At 36.1% G+C, this 10,033-nt stretch overlaps 1 non-coding gene across 1 annotated transcript; it reads right to left on the reverse strand.

Annotated features, from left to right (window-relative positions):
- Positions 1–9,418: 9,418 nt before the first annotated feature.
- On the reverse strand, positions 9,419–9,547 carry LOC150063305 (small nucleolar RNA SNORA40). Its single transcript, XR_016535764.1, has one exon. It is a non-coding gene; the product is annotated as a small nucleolar RNA SNORA40 (small nucleolar RNA).
- Between the last annotated feature and the right edge of the window lie 486 nt (positions 9,548–10,033).

Here is a 10,033-nt window from a genome sequence, read left to right on the forward strand (position 1 = left end):
AAAACACTCATTCTAGTCATCCCGAGACTTATTACTCCTCATGTCACTAAATGAAAAAAATGAATCAATTATATTTTGGTACAAAATGTCTACTTAGAAAAGCTAATAGCTCAAATGTAGGTTATTTATTTAGCAACTGCAATTGGGATGAAAAAATATCCTATGGTAAAGTTAGAGCAAAATAATTAGATCATTTGTTTGTTATCCAAATACTTGCATGATTTTGTTGTGCTAGACTAGCAAATTCAGTAATGTCTCTTAGAATCAGAAGCGTAATAGGCTATCATTAAAATGTCCAAGGTATGGTATTTATTGTTTATAATTATAGAAATACTCATTGGATTGAGTAATTGAATGTCGTTAATTGAAGCTTCTTTTTGGCAAGTGTCTTTCATGTGTAGAATCATTTTTATAAGCTAAATGGAGCCTTCTGAAACAGATTTGCAAATCAATTTTATTAGAAATGATCGAGTAACACTAATTGTTTTGCTTTGTTGCTAATGAACGCAAATAATTAGAACAGTTGATTTAACACATTTGAAAAAGGGTTAGGATGCTAGATGTCTAATGATGACATTTTTTGTTTAATCACTGGTGATAGCACTCTCCATTTTGTTTTGGTTTAACAGCTACTTAAATAATGGAAATATTGGGTAACATGAGCAAAACTGAATTGTAAGTTTACATTCTAAAGTTTTAATAGTGGTTTTTCACCAATTTGCTAGCTAACGCTCTGTTTATGGGCATCAACTTATTAAAACAGATGCATAAATTTGACAAGTAAAAATGCAAAATTTGGAAAGCATTGTGAAAATTTCAAAACACAAAATAAATAAAGAAAAATTTAGCAAAGTATGTGCGATGAAGTTTTTTTTAAAATAAACTGTTAAAGATATTAATCCTGTTAGGAAGTAAGGCAAAATGCCAGAAACTTTAGGGGGAAAATGGTCAAAGAAGTGTAAGTTAAAACAATAAAATACCATTGTACAAACTGCAAATTTTCTCACACATGGAAGCTAGACTTAAAACAGAAATATATGAGAGAGAGGGGGGAATCTAGATACAAATATGCTTATAATTATGGAACTGTTTGTGAGAATTAAGGAGGGAAAGCGAATTTTCAAGGGTGAATGGGGAGAAAATATGAAACTTAATGAATAATAGAAAATATAGGGAGAGTGAGAGTGGTAAAAGGACTAATATGTTTAAAATAGTGTATATGTCTGTTTAACACAATTTAATGAAACCTCTTTGAACAATTAGCATCACAGGTAATGTAATATAATGTCACATTGGAGAGGGGAAAAGTTATTAGGGAGGGAGTAGTAGGGTGAATGTAATCACAATACTTTTTGTACATGTGTGAAAATGGAACAATAAAATAGATTGACATTGGTTTTGGAAGTGAGGGAGGGGCCAGTGGAGAGTGATGGATACATTGTATGCATGGATGGATATATCAAGATGAAACCCTCTTGAAAACTTTTTGACTCTATTAAAATTGTAAAAAAAAATACATAAAATGCAAAAAAGCTATTAACTTTAGGTGAAGAAATCCAATTTTAGTAATGTTCAATGAAATGCAAATGAAAGCAATGAAGTGTCATTTTAACTTAAACACAAGTGTATGTGTTACTGATTTAAATCAAAGTTATAAATTTTCCTGGTAAGTGTTTGAGATTACTTTTGTGCTGTGTTATGGAGTTTGAACTCAGGGCTTGGTTGCTTCCCCTCTTTTTTTTTTGACTCAAGGCAAGCCTCTACAACTTAAGCAATAGTTCCACTTCTGATACTTAAGCCATGGCTACACTTCTAGTGGTGTGTGTGTGTGTGTGTGTGTGTGTGTGTGTGTGTGTGTGTGTTTGTGTGTGTAATTGGAGATAAAAACCTTACAGACTTTCCTGCCTAGATTCAGTTCTAACTGCAGCCTTCAGAACTCAGCCTTTTGAGTAACTAGGATTGCAGATATGAACCACTGGTGTTAGGCTGAGTTCAATGAATATAGAACTTTATTGGTATATTCATTAAATATACCCAGTATTAGCATTAGCATTTAATTAGCTTAGAATCTTAAATTGTATCTCTAGATCTTCATATGGAAATACATTGCAAGATATAACAAAACCCAGAACCAGGGTTTAATTCTAGGATCTTATACTTACCGCATTTGATTTGCTCAGCTGGTACTATACTGCTCTACAGAGTGCCTTCATTCTGGCTTTTACATGGTTATTTGTTGAAGATGGGGATTCAGAGACTTTTCTGTCTGGGATGGCTTTAAATCATGATCTTTTAGACTTTCTTCTAATGGTTAGCTAGGATTATAAATGTAAACCATGGATGCTCAGCTTAATACAAATATTCTTTTTTTCCCTTCAAGTTTTTTCTAGAATTTATTTTAATATAGTATGGTTAAAATAGAAGAGAAAGAGAAACATTTCCTGTTCTCCATTCTTGATTTAAAAACACATGATACTCTTGGAAATGTTCGCCTAGTTGTTGAGATATTTAGAAAGACATGAAAATATGTCTCACAAAGACTTAAGGAGATACAAATGAAAATATCTTGCTTTATAAATTCTACAAACTAGTATTATGTGTCACAATTGTTAAATTAAATGAAAAAAAAAGTCTGCATTACCTTGCTTACCTCCAGGCTGTACTTCCAGATTCAGTCTGGATTGTTCTTTCATTTCTTGCTTGTAGTAACCATGGTTTCTCATCTGTAAAGTCCCACTGTATCTTTTCTTCTTAGAAACATCTTTTTCCCATCATCCAACTTGTCCTTACTTCTTGTGCTTTTTAGTTCACAAGTAAATCCTCTACAAAATAGTAAGCTCATAGAGGGCTGTAAGTACACCATATTCATGATATGAGTCCTACCATCTGACAGATAGATAGCAAGTGAATATTTATTGAGTTAATAAAATAAAAATATGTCAGGCTCACTTCTAGGGATTTCAAAAGTATGAGTAATGATTCGGAGAACTACAAATTAGTATTTTTCTTTGGTAATGTCCTACTGAATATTAGTAACACCCTAGGTCAGCTACCAATTCAGTAACATGAATTTATGATAAAGAATTAATGAGAAATCTGAATAACATAATAACAGATGGTGAGGAAGAGTGACAGCCAAAATGAAGCCTGCCAAGATTTAAAGCAAAGAAGAGCTGAAGTAAGAATGGTTTTTAAAACTTCATTCCTTTTGATCCCAAGTACCTACCCCCAAACCACGGCTGCCTTTATAGTTCTCTTATAGAAATGAGAAAGTAAATCATTGTTCTGGTAGTCATCATTCTTAGTAGATTTCTCCAACATCACAATCACAAACTTTTTAGCTTTCTGAATTATAGTCTTAGGTTTTACAAACACCTCCCTATATTTGCTGCATTTAAATTATACTGCTAAATTAAAAGATATTAACACCATTTCTTAATAAACTCATTGCTATAAACTATATTAATGGGACCCCTAGAAATCATATCCTTGTGTCAGATGAAGGCCAAATTTGCCAGATAAATTCTCATACTTTCAGTGAACTTTCCTAAGGTTGTGTTCAGATGAACCCCTAATAATGCAAGACAATGTTCATTTATTCATTCACAAAGCTATGCCGGTCTTCTTGAACTGGCATTTAAAAACTGCTAGAGGCTGTGTGCTTAAACCTAAAACTTATTTTCTCATAGTTCTGGATGCCAGGAATTGAATCTCAAGGGACTAGCAGGATTGGTGTCTAGTGAGGTTCTCTTCCAGCCTTGATGCTACCTTCTGACTGTGTCTTCAAGTTGCGTTTCCCTATACCCACAGAAAAAGCCTGAGTGTGAAGCTCCAGTATCTCTCCATCTTTTGGGGGGGGTGGGGGATTGTTATAATTTGATGTTACACAGGATTGAGCTGCATAGGATGAGACAGCTTTAAGGTTCTCCTTAACTCCATGAACCTTGAGACTGGCTCCTCCTCTCTAGGACCTGATGACTCTTTTTAAGGATCATTTACATCAGAAAAAGGGTGAAACTTTCAAAATCCCTTTGAGATGTAAAATTTTATGAGTGCTTTTAAATAGTTTGAAAACTTAGGGACTAGAGAGCCTTTTGAAATGTAAGCAGCAGGAAGGTCAGCTCTCTTAATCTCTAAGAGAGCTACTAGAGCTAAAGGCCCTAGGAAAAGGAGAGTTTACTTTTCCTTACGTAGTCAATTGACTTGCAGATGGTCCATAAAAGTCTCTCACCCTCAGTACAACCCTGGGAAACTTTTTTCTTTTGTTTCAGAGGTGTTGTATTCAGTTCTGAACTCTCTCTTTCTCTCTGTCTCGCTCAACAATGGCCTTAAGAGAAATATCTATTTTATATTTAATACTATCCGCTGCAGTTTTTGTACTAAAAGATTATATAAATGCACACATGAGTTTTTAATGCTACAAATACTGAGTACTGTTGATGGAGTAGTGTTAATAAGAAGTGATAATAACATTTCTTATTTGAGCTATTCTTTCTGCCCTGTTGGATAATCTCCTTCCTGCTAAGCTGTTTTAAAAGCCTGAGTCTCCAGGACTGGTGCACTTTGCCTTAGGCTTCCAGACCAGTTTAAACACACCAGAGACATGCCCTTCAATCAATGTCTGCCTCATATTAGCTATGCAGTTTCTGTTCTCGTTCCTCATTTCATTTTGTTTTTTGTTCATGTTTCACCTTTTGAGTATTTCTTTCTCCCTTTATGCACATTCTTTTTTTCTTTTAGCATACTAATCAAATACATACTTTTTGTGGATTCCAAATAGTTTTAATTTTTTTATTATCTTTAAGTAATACAAAAAGTTGCCATTTAACAAAGCAATTTATGAACATAATGCATCTGGATTAGTGTCACTTCTTTCAACTTTCTCAGCTATCTGTCTCCTATCTACTTTTTCCCTCACTCTTAAGTTTGTAGGACATACATTGGACTCGACTACATTCTCCCCTTCTCCTCCTCCTCATTCATCTACCCCTTTCTCAATGACCCCACGACTTTCCTGTATCCACTTCCTAAGGTTTATTTTGCTGAACTTTGTGACTTTGCCTTTTTATGGAATCCCACCATGTGAGTTCTCCTTTGAATCCACTGTGTTTCAGTTAATACATTAATGTAGACTTGCATACCACAAAAACTGTGAAATTACATCGAGAAGTAGAGATAAGGAGTCAAGAGGTCCACGAGGCATGGTCACAGGTGACAGAGGAGTCTTTATTAGCTGCCAGGTCAGTGACTGCCCTGTCCTGGACTTGAGTGACTCAGGGCTAAGAGCAGCCCTGGCTTCTCATGGGGCAGGGTTTATAAAGGCAAAAAATCCACACACAGGGCCCAGGAAGGTGACCTAGAGGTAAAGAGCTTGCCTAGCACTTAGGAAGCCCCGGGTTGGATTCCTCAACACCACATACACTGAAAAAGCTGAAAGTCGTGCTGTGGTTTCTACTAGATGTATTTTTCTGTGTCAGGTTATGTCAGATGGTCATCAAGCTCCAGGTTTGCTGAGAAGTTTCTTCTACATCTAGTATTGAGAACTCTTCTCAGTGCAAATGACTTCAAGATCCAGTGCAGAGCATTCCTCGTGTAAAGTTGCAGAGTGACAACTGTGGTGTGAGTCTTTGTACAGAGGACCCACGTCTCTGGGATTTCCCCTTTTCCTCATCCTTCTGTTTTCTTAGGTGCCCTACTACAGGTTGGGACTCAGAGCTCATGTGGATAAACACACACTTGAAATTCAAACCTCACACACATATGTACCCTAGTGTTTGTTAATTCTTAATTGTAGATTCTTTGATTTCTAAATGAAAATGCAATGATTTCCTTGAGAAAATAGTATGGGAGAAATAGCATCTAAAAGTAAAAAAAATGGCTATAATCATTTGGGAAAGGCCTTTTTTTCCTATAAATTAAATCTACCATAAAGTCAGAAAAGAGTAACAAGGAATAGATACGTGTGTTACATGCTCTTTGCTTTAATTCTACTTCATACGAAGCAATCCTTAGTATAGACTTCTTTTCAAGTAGGCTTTTTAAGGTTTTGGATGATGAGTTAATTTAAAGAAAACAGGAATGATTATGTGACATTGTATATATACTGATGATATTAGTATGTATATTATATTTTGAGTTGTTTTGCTTAATCAAGATGTAATTACAAAAATAAAGGCACCTGCTGAGATTTCTGTGATTCTTAGCATCAGGTGCTACAGTTTTATTGTTTTAGGAAATTTTGAAAAGGTGATTGACAGAGTATGTTGCTGAGATACATAGCTATAACCAAGATGTGGTCAAAAGTCTCTCTAGGAAAAGTATCCTTTCTCTATTACAAGGCTCTGTGAAAGGAAGTCTCATAACCTTCTTAGTCCTTTTATTTTATTTTTTGCCAGTCCTAGAACTTGAACTCAGGGCCTGAGCATGATCCTTGGGCTTTCTCAAGGCTAGAGCTCTACCACTTGAGCTACAGCACCACTTCTAGCTTTTTCTATGTATGTGATACCGAGGAATTGAACCTGGGTCTTTGTGTATGCTTGGGAAGCACTCTATCACTAGGCCAAACTCCCACCCTGATCTTTTTAGTCCTTATCTAGTAGTTTTAAATGGCCTCAGGTCAGAAGAATAGGAAAGGGATTTGATCAGGCAGTGTGAAAACATCAAATAAGGTCCTGTCATGCTGAACAGAAATGAAGCATGGCTTTTCCCTAAAGCTCTAGAACTTGAGCTCAATTTTGCTCTTCTAACTGTGTGGATCTGGCCCACTGAAGCTGAAATCCAGTTAGCTACAGGGGGTAAGCTTAGTGGAGGTTATATAAACATCGAGGCTCATGCAGCAATTCCTGATTTCCTGGAGAAAAGAGTCAGGAAAGCATTGAAGCACACCTGACCCTCCACAAAAGATTTGTATTTTGAAGCTCTGTGCTCCAGATGATGGCACTATTTGGGAAAGTTTTGGTAGTTTTAGGAACTTAAAGGGCCTAGGCTGGAGAAAGCAGGCTTCTAATGCTATGATCCTGGGGGCTGTCTCTTGTCTCTCTCCACCATGAGGTGAGTGGTCTCTGCCACTTGCTCCTGCTGCCTGCCAGGATAGCTGGCTTCACCAGAGGCCCAGAATCAACGGAGCCAAGTACCATAGGACCTAAATGTCTGAAACTGAGAAACAAAGTAAGCCCCTCCCATATGTTCACTTTCTCAGGCATCCATACAATGAGCACAGACAAGAGGATGGAAAGTCATTTGGGGGTTCATTAAACCTAAGTGTGTGTGTGTGTGTGTGTGTGTGTGTGTGTGCACGCGCGCCAATCCTGAGGTTTGAACTCAGGGCCTGTGCACTGTCCCTGAGCTTCTTTTGCTCAAGGTGAGTGCTGTAGTACTTCCGGCCTTTTCTGTGTATGTGATACTGAGGAACTGAGCCGGGGCTTTATGCACACAAAGCAAGTACTCTACCACTGAGCCACATTCCCAGCCCTTAAGTTGTTTGTTATACATTATAAAATAATATGCCCATGTATGAATAATAAATGGACACATGTGAGCATATTTTGTGGGAAAGTTGTGAAAAGAAAAGAAAACAAATGGGAGAAAAAGAAATCAAAGTAGGAAGAAGAAAGCTTGTTCTTGGAGGGTGTTCTGAAGAGTGGTTGGGTTTGAAAGGCAGTGTGTATTTTCTACTTGGCTGCTTTGTTTACTGGCTCTCAATTTGTCTCACCTAACCTTGGTTTCCTCTTTAAACAAAGAAGACTGTTTTTCCTTAATTCATTGGATTGATCATAATGAATGAAACATAAGGTATATAAGGTACCTTGTGTGTTACTTTAGCACATAAAAATGTTTCAATAAGTGGCCCATCTTCTACTTTTATTTGCTTTCCCAGTGTGAAACGTTCTGCTTCATCTAAGTGGATTTTATGGCTGAGCGGATTAGCTACTTCCTATATTTTCTGTGATCCACCAGAAAAAAGCTTTTTTCCGGGTGTTGGAAGGGTCAGATGAAATTGACCATTGTGTACTGCACAGACAAAAACCTAAATACCATTACAACTCATTATGCACCTAGAAAGACAGAACTGGTGGTATAGCCTGTATCTAAAAAAAAAAAGTTCCCAAATTAAATATTTTGTTTCTCTATGCTACTGATTTATCTTCAGATTGGTAAAATAGAGTTGGCTCAAAAGAATTTAGATGACTTTGGTGTCTCTAGAGCTTACATGTATATTTGGGTCATCCTCTTCCATATCACTCACTCTTGGGGGTGGATGCTTTCCTTGTTGGCTAGCTTTGGGCTGCTTATTTTATTTTATTTACATATTTTATTATTATCCTTAAGCATAATACAAAGGAGGTGCCATTTAACAAAGTAGCTTATGAATACAGTGCATTTTGATCTGTGTCACTTTTCCAAATTCTCACTCACCCATCTCAACCCACCCATTTCCCTTACTTTTCTTAATTCTATAGTATGTACATTTGAATTCTTATTGCTTTCTCAAGTAACATGGTTTTAAGAGGGAAGACTCCAAAGCACATTGCCTAACAAATATCTTATAATTAAGTTTGACAACTAAACTATAGTTGTACAATACTGGGCAGATGGCTACTTTCAACCCAATTTAAATAATTTATTTAAAAACATACTTAGGTCCACACTGAACTTGTTATTTCTAGATGTCTTAGTATGCACTGTTAAGAATTTGAGTTGATAAAAATAGCTTTGTGACAGTAAGTCATTTATTCTGTATATAAAAACAAATGTATTAAAATTATTTTGCTTAATTTTATTTAGCTAACTTCTTTCTATTCTGAACTATAGTAACATTAATTGAAAGGAAATTTATCTTTTTAATGTAAAAGAAAAATTGAAAAGAATCTCAAAGTTAATGGAGCTATGAAATTGTAGCCTCACATTTCATTTGGAGAATTAAAAAGTAAGGTTTGAGCATGAATCATTTAGAATCTGTATGTTTCCCTCAGGCCTGCCAAAGAGTCAGAAGAGGTGCTCTACAAAAAAAAAGATAAAAACCAAAACAAACAACTTTAAATTTAAGAAAACTCAGCAAATTTATTTGTGAGCTATGATATGTTAATTGACATTGGTAATCACATAATATAGTGAATTCTGTGGAAAGCTGATAATGTCTTATTTGCAGTAGAGACCAAAGCAAAACCTGTTGTCCAATAAGTACACATTGTGTACACATCTCTTGGTTGGTTTTTGCTTTTTGTTCCCTCCCTCCCTTTCTCTCTCTTTTTTCCCTTCCTTCCTTCCTTCCTTCCTTCCTTCCTTCCTTCCTTCCTTCCTTCCTTCCTTCCTTTCTTTCCTCCTTCCTTCTTTCCTTTCTAGCTTTTATACGAACTTTATTCTCAGAGACAGGCTTCATGAGTCAACAAAGTCAATCATTGCCAACTATTGTAGGAAACATATTCCTTCATACATGTACCAAAATTCATACTCAACTGTGAGTTCTGGTTTGCAAAAAAGGATTTACTGTTTGTACCTGTCTTTAAAGATTTGGTACAAATTAAACAAACATGCTCACATAAGGGCTACTTTTAAAAAGGGGGGGGGTTCCTTGTAGCAAAGGAGCCCAATCTTACATCATGGACTGCCAGCTCCTGACTCTAATGGTGTACAGTAGTTATTATACCACTAGTGGCCATTTGTTTTCTTTCTTGTTCGCATGACAGTGATGACCTGTGATATTGTAGGTCTGAAAACACTGCAAATCAAAATTAGCTAATTCACAAGTGCAAGAAATGCCACTGTGAAAACATGTTAAGTAACTTTGAAAACTCAAGGGTACTTTGATGATATGCAGTTTTTTCATAAGTGCTTCAAATATTACTGAAACTTGATAAGAATGACAAGAAGATCCAGCTAGCTCTGTAGTTCATTTGAAATATAAAGGACATCATGTCAGATAGTTATTCATGTGACGATGACTGACTATGCCATGGAGAAGACAGTCTACTGGTGATGAAAAATGGCTTAGAGGCCCTTTTCTCACTAAGTAAATGGAGCAGAAAGCAGGGAA

The sequence above is a fragment of the Megascapheus bottae genome, chromosome 5, assembly GCF_031878675.1.
Source record: "Megascapheus bottae isolate mThoBot1 chromosome 5, mThoBot2.hap1, whole genome shotgun sequence".
Lineage (NCBI taxonomy): Eukaryota > Metazoa > Chordata > Mammalia > Rodentia > Geomyidae > Megascapheus > Megascapheus bottae.